The 18013-nt window shown below is 47.9% G+C and overlaps 1 long non-coding RNA gene across 2 annotated transcripts in view; it reads right to left on the reverse strand.

Annotated features, from left to right (window-relative positions):
- The window catches only part of LOC128775303 (uncharacterized), a 304966-nt gene extending 300815 nt beyond the window's left edge, over positions 1-4151 (reverse strand). For both annotated transcript variants that reach the window (XR_008419935.1, XR_008419934.1), the window contains exons 1-2: positions 4051-4151; positions 2671-2793 (exon numbers count right to left, since the gene is read on the reverse strand). This is a non-coding gene — a long non-coding RNA (uncharacterized LOC128775303). The remainder of the gene's footprint in view (positions 1-2670; positions 2794-4050) is intronic.
- Positions 4152-18013: the final 13862 nt, after the last annotated feature.

The raw sequence follows: 18013 nt of genomic DNA on the forward strand, positions 1-18013 counted from the left end.
GCATGGCCTTGCACAGGGGAGAGATACAAGACATTGTAATTATTCTAATAATTACTCAATTATTCTAATGATGACTAGCGGTATCTTTCTTTCCATAGGTGTTGATGCAAATGAAGAGATGTTTAAATGCTGACACAATCTTCATCAATATCACCATCATTACCACCATCATGATGCCAGACAGTACTTAAAGACCACTGGTTTTACTCCAGGGACAAGAGGGAGTTCATATAAAGTGAGTACTATCATATGCCCCCTTTAGAGCTGATAAAATCTAGACCAGTAGATGTTAAGAATCAACTAAATGATAGACTCAGATCCCAGCACATCTTTCAGATGCCAGACCGTCAAGAGCTGTGGTCCCTGGATCTCCTGCCACTAATCAAGGGCATTTATAAGCCCCTCAAAATGGGTTAGGTATACATTTTCTTCTCCAGCGTCTCTGAAACATCAACATCCCTCCTCCTTGGCCCATTCCTACAATCAACGACCTTCCCAGTCAAGAATGAATCAATCAAACGAGCTTTTAGTAAACATGGAACACTGATAACGGTAGCTGACTTTGCCGAGTGCTAACTGTATGCCAGCCGATGTGTACATCATTTTATATATGGATTATCGCACCCATTTATCACACTGCCCCCATGAAATATCTGCCATTATCGTCAACATTTGACAGGTAGGAAAACTAAGCCACATATGGTGCGCGTGAGCCCAAGCACATCCATTTACCAGGAGGCAGAGCTGGGATCATTCTGCCCCCACTCTCTCCCAAACCAGAACAGCAAGGCTTTCTTGGGCTCTGCTCACCTGAAGCTGCCCTTGCCACATGACCCATGACCTCCACACAGCCTAACCGCATGATCAGTGAGTGCTCAACTGTCTTCTTCCACTTCATTAGCAGCGTCTGATACACTCGGGCACCCTCCCACTCTTAGCACACACGCTTCAGTAGTCTCCGGTGATTCTCGACTCTTTCCCCGTCCTGCTCGGTCACCTTGATGTCCCTCCCCATCTCCCCGACCTTGAAATGTTAGAGAATCGGGGCTCGGTCCTCACACGTCCTCTCTGCTCTCTCCACTCACTCCCCTGGTGGTGTTCTCCAGGCTCAGGGCTTTAAAACTTTTTTTTTCAAGTTTGTTTATTTATTTTTGAGAGAGAGAAAGCATGAGTGGCAGGGGCCAGAGAGAGAGGGAGACAGAGAATCCCAAGCAAGCTCCACACTGTTAGCACAGAGCCTGATGCAGGGCTTGAACCCACAAATCGTGAGATCATGACCTGAGCTGAGGTCAGCCACTTAACTGACTGAGCCACTGAGGTGCCCCTCCAGGCTCAGGATTTTATTTTTTTTTCTTTTTTTTTTCTTTTTTTTTTTTAACGTTTATTTATTTTTGAGACAGAGAGAGACAGAGCATGAACAGGGGAGGGGCAGAGAGAGAGGGAGACACAGAATCTGAAACAGGCTCCAGGCTCTGAGCCGTCAGCACAGAGCCCGACGCGGGGCTCGAACCCACGAACTGCGAGATCATGACCTGAGCCGAAGTCAGACACTCAACCAACCAAGCCACCCAGGCACACCCAGGCTCAGGATTTTAAATACCATCCATAGGCTGATGATTTTCAAATATGTTCTTCCATTCCAACTCATCTCCCAAATCCTTAAGAGTATAGTCTACCAACACCCAATACAGATATCTTAAACTGGACGGGTCCAAAACAACTCCCACTGTTCAACGGACAAAAATCCACCCCACCCCCCACCGGCCCAGTCTATGCTGCTCCCCACAGAGCAACTTTGCCCTTGGAGTCACCAGAGACAGACATCGTGGGGTCACTTTTAACTACCATCCCTGCGATACCTCATGCCCCATCCATCAACAAACCATTTGGGGGCTCCATCTACAAAACAGATCAGAACGGGGCTATTTCTCATCACTCCGCTCACCTGTACCACTTTCCCTGAGTTATTATGTAGCCTCCTAACCGGCCCCCTTGCTCTGCCAATTCCTTTTCCCCCAAGTCTGTTCTCCAGAGAGCAGCGGGAATGGCAGCCTGCTACATTAACCGCCCCAGTAAACGAGGTCTTCTGGTATCCGCACCGTGGACAGTCCCACGGAGACTCTGGGCTTGGCAATGTGACTTAGGCCCTGGGAGGCAAGCACAACCTCACCGCGTGTTCTCCAGGAACGCTGCCACCATCTTAGAAGAGGCAGCCTCCTTGGATGAAAGACCACATGGAAGGAGAGGGCCAGCCGTCCCAGCTGAGCCCAGCCCCCCAGCTGGGTGAGCTCAGGTGAAACCAGCACAAGCAAGGCCTAGTCACCTCAGGCAAAGAAGCCACCAGCAGCAGACCACTGAAACAAGGTGCTTTCAGAACAAGCCTGCTTGGTTCACCCCTCTGCTCAAAATCCTCCGATGGCTCTCCATGTAACTCAGAGCCAAAGCAGGGTCTTAACAATGACCTGGAAGGCCCTCCGGCCACCTTTCTGATGTCACCCCCTGTCACTGCCTCCTCACTCCTCAAGTTCACTAGGCACGTGCTGCTGCCTCTACAGGGCTCCCTTCCTCCAGTTATTCCCCTGCCCCTCCCCGCTTCCTCCCTCCTAGAGAGGTCTCCTTGAGAGCCCATGTGAACCAGCCCCCATCCCTTCCTCCTCACCCCATCGGTACCTGCCACTGGTGTACCACTCTGTGTTCACTGCCTGTGTCCCCAACGAGAACGCGAGCTCCTTGAAGGCAGGGACTCTGTCTTTGTTCTCTGCTGTATCCAAAGTCCAGAACAATGCCTTAATCCTGGTAATAATCAACAAAGAGATGTTGAAGGGAACAAAAGTTGGAATCAGAGAGTCTAATGAATCTGTTCTTTAAAAAATTTTTTTAACATTTATTTATTTTTTGAGAGAGCGAGAGAGAGAGAGAAAATGAGTGGGGGAGGGGCAGAGAGAGAGGGAGACACAGAATCCGAAGCAGGCTCCAGGCTCCGAGCTGTCAGCACCGAGCCCGACGCGGGGATCGAGCCCACGAACCACGAGATCATGACCTGAGCCGAAGTCGGACGCTTAACGGACCGAGCCACCCAGGCGCCCCCTAACACATCTGTTCTTAACAAAGACACTGCACTGAATCTGTAAAGAAGCTGCTCTAGCTAAGAGCTGGAGGGAGCCAAGAAGTTTACGTACGTGAGCTGGTCTCATCTCCAGTCCTACCCTGGTTCACCTCACAGGCAGAGCCCCACCCAAGCCCTGAGCCAGTGCACGCCTGGGAAGGAAGACTTGAAGAAAGCTCACCGTCACATGCAAGAGGCATCTAGAAGAGTCTTGATGCCTAGGCCTGGTGTCTCATGTGCCCGGCAAAAGGCTCAAAGACAGGAGTCCCTCCTCCCTGCCAGTGGCTGCCTGTCCCCTCCTCCACCCTCTGCGGGCTCTTCCATTTGATCTAGTTTCCCTTACCTAATGAATACTCACAGGGAACCTACTCTTTGCCAGCTCTAGGAACACCGCAGTGAGCAGGAAGCACGTCCTCATGATACCCACAAGACAACCTACTTCTTTTCACCACTGGCATTCAGGGTGGAGTTGCTCACCATCTAGTGGGTCTGTCCCATGCATTATAGGACATCTAACATCATCAGCCACTCAAAATCCAATCGCTGTGGATAACCAAACTTCCCTTGTCCATTTTCAGTTGTTTCCTAGGATGGCAGAGTCATCCCTGATGGACAACCTGGGGACAGGTTACCCAGCATGGGCCAGAGCCCTGCTTGCCGCGCTCTGTTGCAGGTATTCACTTGTCTGTCTCCCCACCTTGACACTGAGCTCCACCAGGGATGGTTCCATGACTTGATGGCCTCTGTGTACCCACACCAGCACATGTATGTGACACAAAGGAGACCTGAACATGTCCTGCCTGCCTTGCGGGGCTTCATTCCAAACCCTACTCTCCCCAGGGCCAGCTCTTGATCCCCACCTTCCTCCAAACCAAACCCTACAGCACACCCCCAACCATCTCGCCATCATGTGGCTTTTACCCAAGCTTAAAGAAAATGCTCACCAAATTCATAGTTGAATGAATGAGTCCTCTGGAGAAGTTCATGATATATAGAGAGAGTACAACCCATGAATACTCCCAGGATGGTGTGTAGGGTGCTATAACAGAGAAACATGGTGGGATATTTAGGGGCAGAAAGGAGATCCCCCCCCCCCGGCCCCCTCCCCAACACTGTGAATAGAAAACCTCAAGGTTATAAATTACACCTCATTGTGTTTTGGAATGATAGAGTATTAAGAGTAACTTTTCGAGTAATTCTTTCAAAACTATCTCGGAGGTCAATCACTGCTCTCTAGCACTCTACCAGTAAGCAATCTGATTCCTGAAGCTCACATATACCCCGAATGGATTTGTGTGCCTCCAGACACGGGAAATGTGAGCTGGGGCAGCTGGGCACCAAAGATGAAAAGTCAATGTCACATCACAGTGAGAAAATCATTTTCCCAGACATTACACAAGTCAACAAACAACAATATTCAAGCCTCTGGCACCGGCCTTGTCCAAGGAAATAACTCTCAAATTTAAGGAGAGACACAGCCCGACGAGATTGGGGTGAAGTCACCTGTCTAGAAATTGACAAGACTGGTGACAAAATGTCGAAGCCAAGTTCTCCAGCTTTGCGAGGTTAACAGAAAATGTCTGTATAGATTGCAGACTGCAAGCCGTCGGAAGCTGTAACTTCTCCAAAATGAATAAAAATCCTGTCAATTATGAACGAGTGAGCTTGACTTCCATCATAAAAACTGTCAGATGAAAATGAGAAACTTCCTTACAAGCCCAGCATTAAATACGACTTGTCAAATCGGTCGTGTCCTGAGCTTGCCGGGGGCCATGAACTCGCGGCCCCCCGCAGTCGGCCGGGCGCATGCCCCACCACAAGGGCCACGGGATGGGAATGTGGAAACCCATAAAAACTTAAGGGAGCTGCAGGAGGGCGGGTTTGATGATCCGCCTTCCTTGCAGATCTCGTCTGATGAGAGACCCTTCCTTCCAGTCCCCCTGTCTTAGCCCACATGCCTCTCTTGGGGCTGATTACACAGCTCGGCGGGTGGGAGGCATGCAGCCAGCCTAGCCAGACCCTGGGTAAACCCCATCCCCCCACCTCCAGCAACAGCGGCTGCCTTAGTGTTCATCACGTGACTCAGATCTGCCCAGCGAAGACCATCCTGAGACTTGGGCTGGAACGACTGGGAAAGGTCTCTCTCATCTCAGGGATTGCTAAACTGACAGAATGTAATTTGCAGTTTCTCGAAGCCAGTGAAGGGTAGAAGCTGTGTGGGAATAAAGACAGCACAGAACGGGGCAGAACTGAGTGACAGAGCAGGAGGGACTGAGTGCACATTCAGAATTCCCTGCCCCAGCCGTAACTGGTCAGACCCTCCCTTGGTTATTGCCACAAGTCAGGAGATACTCCCTTTTCTCTCTTTTCTTATTTTTTTTAAGTTTTAAACAAAATTTTTTTTTAATGTTTAGTTATTTTTGACAGAGAGAGAGAGAGAGAGAAGGGGAAGGGCGGAGAGAGAGAGGAAGACACAGAATCTGAAGCAGGCTCTAGGCTCCGAGCTGTCAGCCGTACCCGCCTGACGCGGGGCTTGAACTCATGAACTGTGATATCGTGACGTGCGCTGAAGTCAGATGCTTAATTGAGCCACCCAGGCGCCCCTTAAGTTTTTATTTAAAAATGCAGAGAGAGAGAGAGCACAAGCCGGGGAGGGGCAGAGAGAGGAAGAATCCCAAACAGGATCTGCACTGTCAGTGCAGAGCCTGATGAGGGGCTTGAACTCATGAACAGTGACATCACGACCTGAGCCGAAATCAAGAGTCATACGCTTAACCGATTGAGCCGCCCAGGTGCCCCTATTCTCCCTTTTTTCTTAAGCCTGTTTGATTAGCATCCAGGCCAATGTGATTGCCGAGTTCCCTGGTCCCAAACAGCACTTCTCCCCGAGCCACAGCCATTGACTCAAATCTTTAGGTTTGTCCTCCACCCGCCCAGGAACAGGCCTGTTCCCACTCAGACTCACAGAGCAGTTAGGGAACAGTAACTCAAAAGCTCGGATGACTTGCTGATCCCTCTGTGGGCCCTGGTGTCAATACCTGGGACTCTGCCCTGTTCACATAAACCAGCTCCTGCCTGGTCCTGTCTCAGTCCCCTGTGCTTGAATGTTTGCCTTCAAGAAATTGCTACTCAGACACACCTCAATCTTTGTTGATTGCAAATTGCCTAGAATAGTGTCTGGGATGTCAGTGAGGTCCATCAGATGTTTGATAAAGATCACAATGACCTCATTGATTATTTATAGCAGATGATGTTGGTGTCCTGCCCAGGTCTCCACATATTCCCTGGAGACGCCTGTGAGTTACAGGCTGGGAAACGGCTCCTAGACAATGGCTGACCAAAGCCACCTTCTCTTTGGGTAAGACAGCTGCTGGTGCAACTCACACTCCTGACCTCCGGGTGGGGTCAGGCTGAGGCTCGCTTCCCCGAAACCTAGATTTCTTTGTCTTTGTCTTTTTTTCCCCAGAGTTACTGACATGTAATTGACATGCAACATTGTATACATTTAAGGCTTACAAAGTATCACCCAATGCACTCATATGCTGCAAAGTGATTACCACCATAGGGTCAGCTAAGCCCCCACCGTGTCACACAAGTACCATTTCTTTTTTGTGATGAGAACATTTAAGATTTACCCACTTAGCAACTCTCAAGTGTAGAAGACAGTACTGTGAACCACAGTCACCCACTCTACATGAGATCCCACGACCTTCTCATCTTATAGCTACAAGTTCCTCCTCCTGGATCAACATCTCCCCATTTCCCCCACCCCCAGCCCCACCACTCTACAATTTCAATGAGGTTATGAAGCTTCTCTCTCCCTCTCTCTCTCTCTCTCTTTGCCTACCTTCCTTTCTTGATCCGACCTCCTTCCCTCACTCCCTCACATGTCTACCAACACTCAGGCCACTTGCATGAAGACTTCCCAGACTCGACGTCTAGGGAACCAGGCCCAAAACACTGCTCAAACAATGCCTGTCAACACCGCGATCACACAGAGCAAGGAAAGGCCGCATCACATGACACTAGAGAGCTGTCATTTCATGGAGATACTGGAGCAAGGACAGGATTTCACAGCCAGAGGTGAGGAGAAGGTGAGACACGCAGAAGAATCCGTGTGCCAAAAGGCCCACGGGGAGGACTGCGCAGCAGGAACAGGCAACAGACAAGATGGGGGGAGAACGAAGAGGAAAGTAGTTAATATGCACCTCATCTGTTTTCACCTGCAGCCTGTGCCTCTCCATAATGTCATGGCCGGTCATAAATGGCAAGCTCATCGCCGGGACCCAGAAGATTCAGCGGGAGGAACGTGTGAATGTAGGGGAGGGAGAAGGACAGAGTTTTCCCCTCAGTAGAGGGATGGAGGTAAATAATTCGCCCAATGTATGTGTATTCGGTGGAATATTCCCTGGGAGAAGGAAGTTCAGAGGCCAACAGGGGAATTGAGGAGTAAGAGCCTAGGGTAGGGTTAGGGCAGTGGGGCAGGGGTGCAGTAAGTAGCAGACTGATTAAAAAGGATGAGGCCTGGGGTTCCTGGGTGGCTCAGGCGGTTAAGCATCCGACTTTGGCTCAGGTCATGATCTCACAGTTCGTGGCTTGGAGCCCCACGTCAGGCTCTGTGCTGGAACCTGCTTCCGGTTCTGTGTCTTCCTCTCTCTCTCTGCCCCTCCCCCTTCACTCTCTGTCTCTCAAAAATGAATAAAGGTTAAAAAAAATTTTTTTTTAAAGGGAAGAGGCCTGCACATGTTTGAGGTAATTGTGAGTAATCTCGTTTATTACTCAAGACAATATTGTTGGGCTTATGTTGCCCAGAAGCTGAGAGAAGTGGCAGGCCTACAGTCAACAAATATGTCAGGGTAGGCCCAAGACTTCGCCAATCAACCCCTAAAGCTTATTTCCCCCCCTTGTTAATTAGTCCGAAAGGAACATTCCTGGGAAGATAAAAAAAAAAAAATTATTCATCTATGTAAGGAAGGGTGGGTGCGGAGGGCTAAGCTGTATAATTCTGGGAAAGGAGCACAGAGACGAGATCCAGTTGGGCAGTCTGTCACGGAATTATGTATTCAGGATCTGTCACGGAATTATGTATTCAGGAATGGCTACGATGAGAACCCCATTCCACTCCCGGGACCTGCAACCTCCATGTGGCCTTAATAAGTATAACCAGATGATGGGGCACCTGGGTGGCTCAGTCTGTCAAGCACCCAACTTGTGATTTTGGCTCAGGTCACGATCCGACGATTTGTGAGATAGATAGAGCCCTGCATCGTGTTCTACGCTGACAGTGGGGAACCTGCTTGGGATTTCCTCTCCCTGTCTCTCTGCCCCTCCCCTGTTCATTCTCTCTCTCTCTCTCTCTCTCTCTCTCTCTCTTTCATCTCAAATAAATAAAAGTAAAAAAAAATTAAGTATAACCAGATGCTCTATTGAAGCCAACTATCCAATGAGCAAAAGTCAGTTGACATGAGAGCAGACAGGGAAGCAGAACAGCAGAACAGAGGAACAATGTGCTAGCAAAGTCCCAAGTAATTCTGCATTGTACGTGGTATCTTTTCCCCGCCCGTGGCAGTAAAGGGGAGCTTCAATAAACACTCATTTCATGGAGCTTCATTGACCTTGCAATACCCATTGAACCTTGTTCAGCTTCGGGTTCCTTATCTGTAAAATGGGACTGATGACAGGCGCATGGCTTCATGGGATTATGTTAAATGAGGCAATTTACATGAGTTTCCTTTGTAGACTCCCAGGCACCATGCGAACATCTTCACCTCCTCTGAAAGCAACAAGCCCAGAATATCAGCATGTTAATTATTTTTTATCAGTTGAAAATGAAAGGAAGGTCAAAACAGTTGCTTAAGTACACTGCCAAGAACACTAGAGAGAGTAAAATTAAAAACAAACAAACAAACAAACATTTGGCACGAGAAAAAGCATTAACCTATGGCAATCTCTTTTTATTGTCTGCTTTCCACGCTCCATTCCAAGCTTGGGGTGCTTAGTTTTCCAAGGAAGCAGATGGATGTTGGTGAATATGTGACCTGCCCACAACAATTACACAGCTTTATGGTGCTTTAAATCATCCCAAAGATAAAAATCAAAAACAAAGTTTTGGAGCTTGTCAAAACTAGTCTAATTAAAGCAGCAAATGTGCTAGCTGGCAAATGTGTCTCTGCAATGAGATAACTCAGGCGCTGCTGGCTGCAAGGCATGCTGGGATCTTGTTGACATGAGTCGGAAGAAGGGTAGAGTTTCCAGGGGTCCAAAATGTAGTGCTCAGGGGCAGAGTGGGCCTGACCGCGAGGCTCGAGAAGGTCCAGGCTCGTGGAGGCTGCAGGCGGGAGACAATGAGCCATTCGTTTGGGTGGAAGACTGCAGCCAGTGGTCGGGGGCATCGGTTACTGTCTGCGGAGCTGAGAATACATACTGGAGCCAAACAACTTTCTTGATAGGCAAGAAACTAACGGGCCAAGGGGCGTGGGGGTGGGGTGGGGGGAGACAGAGCAGAGCATTCTGACGCGGTAATAACCTACCTACTCAGTGATTCTCTGCTCTGTGCCAGTGTGCCGGGCCCCCTCTCATTGTCTGACACTATTGAACACAAATAGTTTTTCCAGGACCCTTTGTACGTACACCCACCCCTGCCCTCACCTCTTACCTCCTGGAATCACATTTATGGAATAATCACCACATGCCAGGCATATTGCTAAGGATCTTACATAAATTAGCTCATGAGCCACATGAGTCCTCGGTGGCCCCCGGAAGCCACGTTTTACCACCTGGCCTGACCTTTCTGGCAACAGTATCGAAGTGAATACTTTACTCAAAACAGTCTAATGATAATGCTGGTCCCCGGGAATTTGGATCTGAGTCTGCTCTTTTTGTTCTGTGCTCTCTGGTCTCATGAACAGAGGAGATAAAAACTCGGGAGTTGTTTGTGGCCTAAGAAGCAGGAAAATCGGTTTGCAGTGAGAATCATTCAGCAGACGTGCAGAGAGAAGCAGACGTTTAGACTTGCACGGTTCCACAAAGCCCGGTTTGGGCTCCTACCAGAGGCCCGGCTTTATCCCTCCTTTGGGACCCATTACATATCCCTGAAAGTTAGTAACAGACATTCCTACTTGGTTAAACCAGTTGAAGTCAGTCTCTTTTCTCGCAACCAGGAATCCTAATTCATGCATCGCCCACGTAAGCGGGGATTCAAAACAGTCTCTCACACGGAAGGAAGCCCGGGTTCATATCTACCACACGTAACGTCTTACACTCCCTTCCCTGACACTCTCCCTGCAAACCCTGTTGTTACATCCCAAGCCAAACGAAATGACTACACATTATTTGAACCCTCTCAACATCCACCTGCCATGCAAACACTGATCCCTCTGCCTCAAAGTCCCTTCCCTCGTGAACACGTACACTTGTATTCATCACGGAAGACTCAAAAGCATTTTGCCAAGCCTCCAACACGGGTCTTGTGTCTCCCACTCGGGTCCCCGGGCCAGCACCCCTGGCTTTTCCATTATGCAGGCTGCCTCCAGGTTATGAGTCCCCCTTCTGTGCACACTGTATTCTGACTGTCCACCTGTAAGTGCCCCCCACCACACTCAGCAGCAGGAACCACGTCTCCAGTCTCAACATCTCTACTCTCTGGCAGAGAGCCTCGCACTGAGCAGGAACACAAAGTTTTTTGTGTAAATAAACCATTCAAATTAATGTGTTTTGCTCTACACATCTCTTCCAGTACCAGGAAAGACGGTTGGAGCCTGTCACCGCGGGGGACAACCTGACTGGAAATCAGAAGATGCAAACTGGGTTTATTTGGATAAATCTCATACCTTTGTGGGATAATGGGATCGGGAACAATGTCGGAGAGTAGCTGGAAGCGTGGTCTTTGCTGCTGGGTAGACTCCCTCCTACCTGGTCTGCCTGTATCTTTGGTGCTGTGACCCCTCTCTCTCTGCACAGCAGCCAGAGCGATCTTTCTGGAAAATACAAATCGGATTATGACACCATTCAGCTTTAAACCCTTTGATAGCTTTCCATTGCTTACAGAACACAACCCAAACATCTTAGCAAAATGTGGCCCCAGGGCACCTATCCCCTCACTCACTCTGTTCTAAAAATAGCTACTTTCCTTCCACCCCAAGTGGCTAAATATGTACCTGCCTTGGGGCCATGGCCTTGTTTTCCCCCTCGACCCACATTTTCAAACGGCCAAATCTCATCTCAAATATCACGTCTTCAAAAACCGCACCCTGTTGTCTCAGCAGATGATAGCCAGCCGCCTTCCCCACCACTTTCTACATCACCCCCTCTTCCGTTGCCTTCACACCTGTCACCACCATAGCTATCATCAACATTTGTTGGCTTGGACCTCTACTCTCTCTCTCCTTTATACAATGTAAACCTGTGGCTGGCAGAGAGGACCTCTGCCTTGTTCACTGCTGTACTCTAGGACCCAGGAGAATGTCTGCCATATGTCGTGGACCCTCAAAACATGCACGTGAATGACCGAATTAGGTAGGAATTCAAGTGTGGGCTGTCCTTTACTATTTGGATGACCTTGGGGGAGGGATCACACATTTTCTCGAGTCTCAGTTTTCTCATCTATAAAAATTAAGAACCTTAGTAAAAACAATGCCGTCTAACTTCAAAATGGCATGGTTCCACGATGGTGGGCCTTTGACGGCTTTTAGAATGAGGGAACTTGCCCTGGGAGAACCTTTTAATGACACTTCCTTAATGCAAACACTAAAATTACACATGTCTGATGTCAAGGCTGGTCAGCACAAACCAAACCGAGTACATTTCCTCTGAGCCGAGATGACACCCAATCGTTGACTTTATAACCGTCTCAGGGGCTTTCAAGAGCATTCATCCTGTCCATTTTACAGCCTGGAGATTGCATCATAAAATTCATGTATCCATAAGATCTTCCCTTGCATTTATCTCTGTCCTCCAACCTGTGTAGAGAGGGGCTGTCTGGGTGTATCTAACATTTAGCGATGGCCTCGGCTCTTGGCCCCACAGCCCTGGCTCAGCAGCTCTCGGAAGCAGAGAGGGTAAAAGTGCAAGCCCACCTGAGAACACCGTTCATCCTCTGCCCTCCTTCCCAGGCAGGCAATTACACTCTCAAAGAAAATGGCTGTCAGAGCCACAATTCTCCCAGCATTTAGCAGAGGCAATATTTAAAAAGATTAATGGACCGCAGCTAAGACCGCTTCTCCTCTTACTGTATGTATTTCTTCATGCAATTTACTCAACCTCTTTCCCTCTGGTTTAGCTAATTCTATGTTACAAATTATTTTTTCCTATAATATTTTGAAATGATCTCCCCGCTGCCTTCGTGACCATACCAGTGCTATTGAGACGTCTAATGCCAAGGTGATTTTTATTCCTGAGTGATCTGTCTTCTCTCTCTACAAACTTTTCAAGGAGGAGAGCCTGGTGCTTAAGAACCGAGACTCCAGAGCAAGAGACTTCGGGCTTCGAGAACCCACTCCTCCACGTCCCGACTCTGAGATCTTGGACAAGTTGCTTAAACTCTATACTTCCATTTCCTCATGTACAAATAGGGATGATGAGACTCCCCACATCTTAGATTTGTGAGAAGGGCGAAGGAAGCTCATCCATGTGAAGGCTTAGAACAGTGCCCACCAGATAAGAGTCCTGGGTAAATGTTATCTGCTTGGATAGCTGTAGTCTCCCTTTTTTCTTTGATAGAATTAAATTTTTCTCTAACATTTAAAGGTGTCTGTTTGTCCTTTTCCACCCTGTCTCCACTCTGTGAAGATCTTCAGTCAAGATCAATGTCATTAATTCTGGAAGACCCGAAGTCATTAGTTCTTCCACTAATGTCTCCTCTCCAATCACTCTTGCCTTTCCCTCGGGGACTTCTAGTAGAAGATCGTTGAATTTTCCTCAGCTCTGTATTCCTTCCTGACGCCTTCTGGGAGGGCTCCTCCAGCCGGTTTCCAGCTATTTCATTCTGGACTCTATGCAGGCTATCGTGCAGCCCATCGTTGTGTTCTTTATTTTAAAACATTTTCCTCACCATGCATTTCAACTTGATTCTGTTTTATTAACTTCTTGCTCCTGCTTCCTGTTACCAATATCCTCTCTTATCTCTGTGGGGAAAATTATTATCCTTATTTTGAATTTATGACCTGTCTAGACCATTAATTTTTATTCTTAGAGTAGAGCTGAATCTCATATTCTTGCCTTTCTTTTATAGTGACTGTGTCCCTCAGGTGCACGGTTAGTTCTCCCTATGACATTATTTCCCCCGGGAGAGTATCAGGCGTGAGTTCATGCTGCTCGGAGTAAGGATGTGTTAGGTTAGGTAACACCACCTGCTGTTAACAGGGAACTACATGATTTCAGTGTGGTTACAGAATTTTATTCCTCACCACCATTTGTTTCGTCCTATTGTTGTGTCTCCTAGTGATGGAATCCCTCTCCTTGGAGACTAAGATTTCCAGACCATCCAGTATTTTAGAAATGGAAAGCAGAAAGTCTGCGGTAGCTTATTAAAGAGATACCACCCTCAAGTTCACTGCCTAGTTTCTGGATCTGTGTATTCTGGCTATGGACAAGACAGGATCATATAATTCTCTCTGTTTCAAAATATATATATTTCATCCTATAATAGAGAACCCCAACTTTTCAAAGTGTTGTCTCCTAACTAAATACATCTTCAGTAAGCCGTTCCACATTTCAATGAGATTGGACACTTGTGACTGATGAAGGATACAGTGATGCCTCATCATTCCATAGGCACGAGCTCATTGTTGCACTGGCTTTGCTGTGAAATGTGTTCCTTGATCAAAAATAGTGCTGTGCAGAATGGCATGATGGAGGGTAAGGCACACCTATATTTAGAATATGTGTCTATCCTAATAAGGAGAGATCTGTGTCCCCTTCATGGCAGAAGAGGTCCAATGTTATCTGCATACCGCTGGTGGCTGGCTGGTCCCCCAGGGAACGGTGCGATGCCGGGAGTTTACCATCACTCTCCACATTTGGAAAATCAGGCACTTAAGCTGTAGTGTTAGCTCGGTCAGTCTCGGTAATACCGGGCCCACACTTCTGAGCCCACAGATGGAGGGAAGGAAGATAATGTGGTGGGAGTTGATGTTAAGGGAATCTGAGCCATCTGCTCAAGAAACTTATTGGCCCCTTGCAAACTTGCCCAAGCTCAGTCTCTCACATAACAATTCCGCTGGATGAGAGACTGCTGCTGGGCATTCCCGACCTACGGCTAGGTGGCTTGGAAACACTCAATTTATAATAGAAATCTCGCCCCACTCACTCCCCTGATTACCTCAGGATTACACACGCTGTGCCTGCCAAGGCCCAGGAGCAAAGCATAGTACTTATTTGTGAAGAGGGGGCGCATCTGCTCCAAAGTCTTAGAAGTCTGTTCTATGTCCTCTGCTGATGCTGTCCAGAGGCTTCATACAGTCTCCCCACTTCCACAGACACTTTGGGTACCACTGGGTCTGCTGGATCATGAGATCCAAGTGGTAGAGACACTTGTGCTGCAGCCTGCACTCACCGCAGAGCCTTCTCCTGCTCTGGCGCCCAACTCAACAGGCAGCGTTCAGACGACTGTGGACAGGTGTTGTAGTAACACACGCGAATGTGTTAGAAAAGTCCAAAGGACCTACCGTGAATTGTGCGGCATCCTGCTTTTCTCCTGGTACATAGTATGAGATCCAGAAACATGTCTTTCACCTTGGAGGGGCTATCTCAACATTCTCAAGACCAATAAACACTCAGAAAATTCTCTGAGGTGAGAGGACTTTGATTTTTACAGGCTTTACCTTCTACCTTTTCATTTACTCATGCCTCCCTACATCAAAGTCGCTACTTCTAGCCAAACAGCTTCAGTCATCACAATGCCATCAACGCGGCAAACCAGCATTGTGTCGTGTGGAATGTCAAGATCATCAAAAGCTCTGTGTATCGTTTTACGGCAAAGTTCAAGAGAGCTGACGTAGCCCTGTGGCAAACCTGTGATGGAGTGCCATTGGCCCTGACAGGGAAAAGCAAGCGGCTTCTGGCGGTCCTTGCAGATAGAGATGAGAAAAAGGCATCAGCCAGGTCAGCGGCTGTGTACCAAGTGCAAGAGACCCTGCTGATTTTACTCCAGTATAGACACGACATCTGCACGAGCAACCGCCATTAGAACCCAACCTGCCCGGAGCGCCTGGGTGGCTTGGTTGGTTAAGCGTCCGACTTCAGCTCAGGTCATGATCTCACAGTCCGAGAGTTCGAGCCCCGCGTCGGGCTCTGTGCTGACAGCTCAGAGCCTGGAGCCTGTTTCAGATTCTGTGTCTCCCTCTCTCTCTGCCCCTCCCCTGTTCATGCTCTGTCTCTCTCTGTCTCAAAAAATAAATAAACGTTAAAAAAAAATTAAAAAAAAAAAAAAAAAAAAAGAACCCAACCTGCCCAAGCTTATGCTAGTTCAGTCATCTGACTGACTCTGGTAGAGGTCATCCTGGTGAGTTAAATGAGGCAGTGATAGATCTCGCCACCTGTGTGCCTTTCAAGACTTTGATGGTGATATTAAGCTCTGAAACCCACCCCCCCCCCCCATGGATGGAGTCTGTATCTAGTTTATAATCTTGGTAAGTAGGGACCTCAACCAAGGGACCTCAACTCAAGTTAGGGTGTTGAATATTAGATATAGGGTTGTTCTTTTCTTTCACGTAGACCCTGCAGTCCTCTCCTATCCTATGCATCTCTTTCATTCCGAGATTCCTAGGAACACTACGATCAGGTGACCACAGCCAAAGGCACCTGCAGGCCACAGCTCCCTGATCACCAACATACCCCTGCAGCCCTTTCTGGTGAATACACCCGTCTTGTCTTTGACAATGAAGCGCTGCCACTTGCCCTCCACTCCACCCGGTTCCTGTCATCCCTAATGAAATCAAAGAGCCCATCTCGACAGGTGTTCCCTCTTGCCGCACCTGGCCTACTAAGAAGAGAAATCAGAGCTTTTCGAGGATGCAGACGCTTCCCTCACTGGCATGCTTCTCAGCACCTTACTTAAGAGTGTCTTGGTGCCACAACTGTTGTGCAACGTAGCTGGAGGTGAGTGTGCCCGTCATACGTGGCACCTCTACTCCAATACCTCTTTCTCTCCGATCTTTCGGATCATCTCCTCCGCATCATGCCAGGGAAATGCTTCCATGCCAACCTCATTAAATATAGTCCACGAGTAAATCTAAGTTCCACTCACTCTGCCAGCTGTCAGAACCGTCTCCAGCTCCATGAGGTAATCCGTTAAATCCTTAGCCTTAGCAAGTGCACCATGTCAATGAATTCAGCCTGATACAGTGTCATAATCTGTTTTCCTTGGTCTCACATCCTGAGAATCCACTCCCACACATGGCACTCAGATTTCTAATATATATTAGCAATATCTTAGAATTCGCTTTGTGTGTAAGTTATTTCATCCTGGCCCACAGTGTTCACTTGTCCATGGAGCACAGTTTAACCTTATTTTGTGTCTAGCAACAACAGGAATGGCTGTTTTGGGTTTTGGAGGAGAATTGGCATCTGCCCCAGGGGAGGTCATCACGGAATTTTCAAGCAAAGAATGCTAATCTCTTCAGACACCAGAGATCAAGCGACTTCTAATGGCAAGGATAAATCAGGTTCACTAGGATTTCAGTATGTCCCTCTTCCAAATTCAGGATCCTATTCTTTCCCAATCAACCTTCACATGAGAAGCTTAATGAGACTGATATGATTGATGGACTAAATGTCCTGGTGGAGTCGAGGAACTATTGGGGAAGAAATGTCAAAGTGGAATGATGGGGTGGGTGCCTGGGTGGCTCAGTCAGTTGAGCGTCCTGCTTTGGCTCAGGTCATGATCTCACAGGTTGTGAGTTCAAGCCCCACAGGCAGGCTCTCTGCCATCAGTGCAGAACCCACTTCGGATCTTTTATCTCCCCCCCCCAACCCCTATCCCCCCACAAAAAAAATAAATAAACATTTAAGAAAAATTTAAAGTAGAATGATGGGGGTAGAGGTTGAAGAAAACCAACTATTGCTTAAATCCAATCCAAATCCAAGGCAAGAACTCTGAATGGTCACTTGGGGTGGATGCCACCCCTAGGGCCATCAAAAATGGAGAAAGCGTGAACAGAGGGTGTTATCCCATGCTGCAGTACGCTTCACATTTGGTTCATTTCCCGGCTTCACATCTTTTCTTGCTTTAGGACCTCAGGCAGGTTGTTTAACCTCTGGGTCTCTATTTACTCAGAAGTAAAATGGAGAAAATAATAGCATCTGCCTCACAGGATTGTGGCGATTGAATCCATTTACACACACAGGACACTAAATCTGTTGGCTAAATTGCACAAGCATGGCTTATCCACCTGTAGCCATATTGTGGTGTGAGTGAGAGAAGCTGTCCCCATCAGACAAGGATGAGTATTTTCAAGGGCAACTGTGGGAAAGGATGTATCCATTGAGCCCAACTTCTAAGAAATGAAGAAACAGAATCCAAGAGATTTAGCGGCAATGCGTAAAGGATTCAGGTCTGGGTTCCTTTCTGAGTGGCCACTTAGATTCATCCCCTTTCTCCATGTATCATTTATGCGGTAGTTAGAAGAGTCAAGAATATCCAAATCCCAGAAGCTCATGAGAAACAGGCAACATTGGAACTCTGTGTCTACTCTTTATGAACAGTCTCATGGTCAAAACCCTCAGAAAATATTGATCTCCCCAAGTTTGAGTTTAAATTTTCCTGCCTTGCCTACAAAAGCAAGTGACCGGGCTCGTGAATAAAGCAGGCCACCTGCCCCACATCCATGCTTTCATGGTGTTTCCTATGCAACCTTAGACCCGGTAATGCTCAGAAAACAGTAACAGCTTTGTTGTTCAACGGACTGTGCA

The sequence above is a fragment of the Panthera pardus genome, unplaced genomic scaffold (assembly GCF_024362965.1).
Source record: "Panthera pardus isolate Hobbes unplaced genomic scaffold, ASM2436296v1 HiC_scaffold_7, whole genome shotgun sequence".
NCBI classification, from domain to species: Eukaryota; Metazoa; Chordata; class Mammalia; order Carnivora; family Felidae; genus Panthera; species Panthera pardus.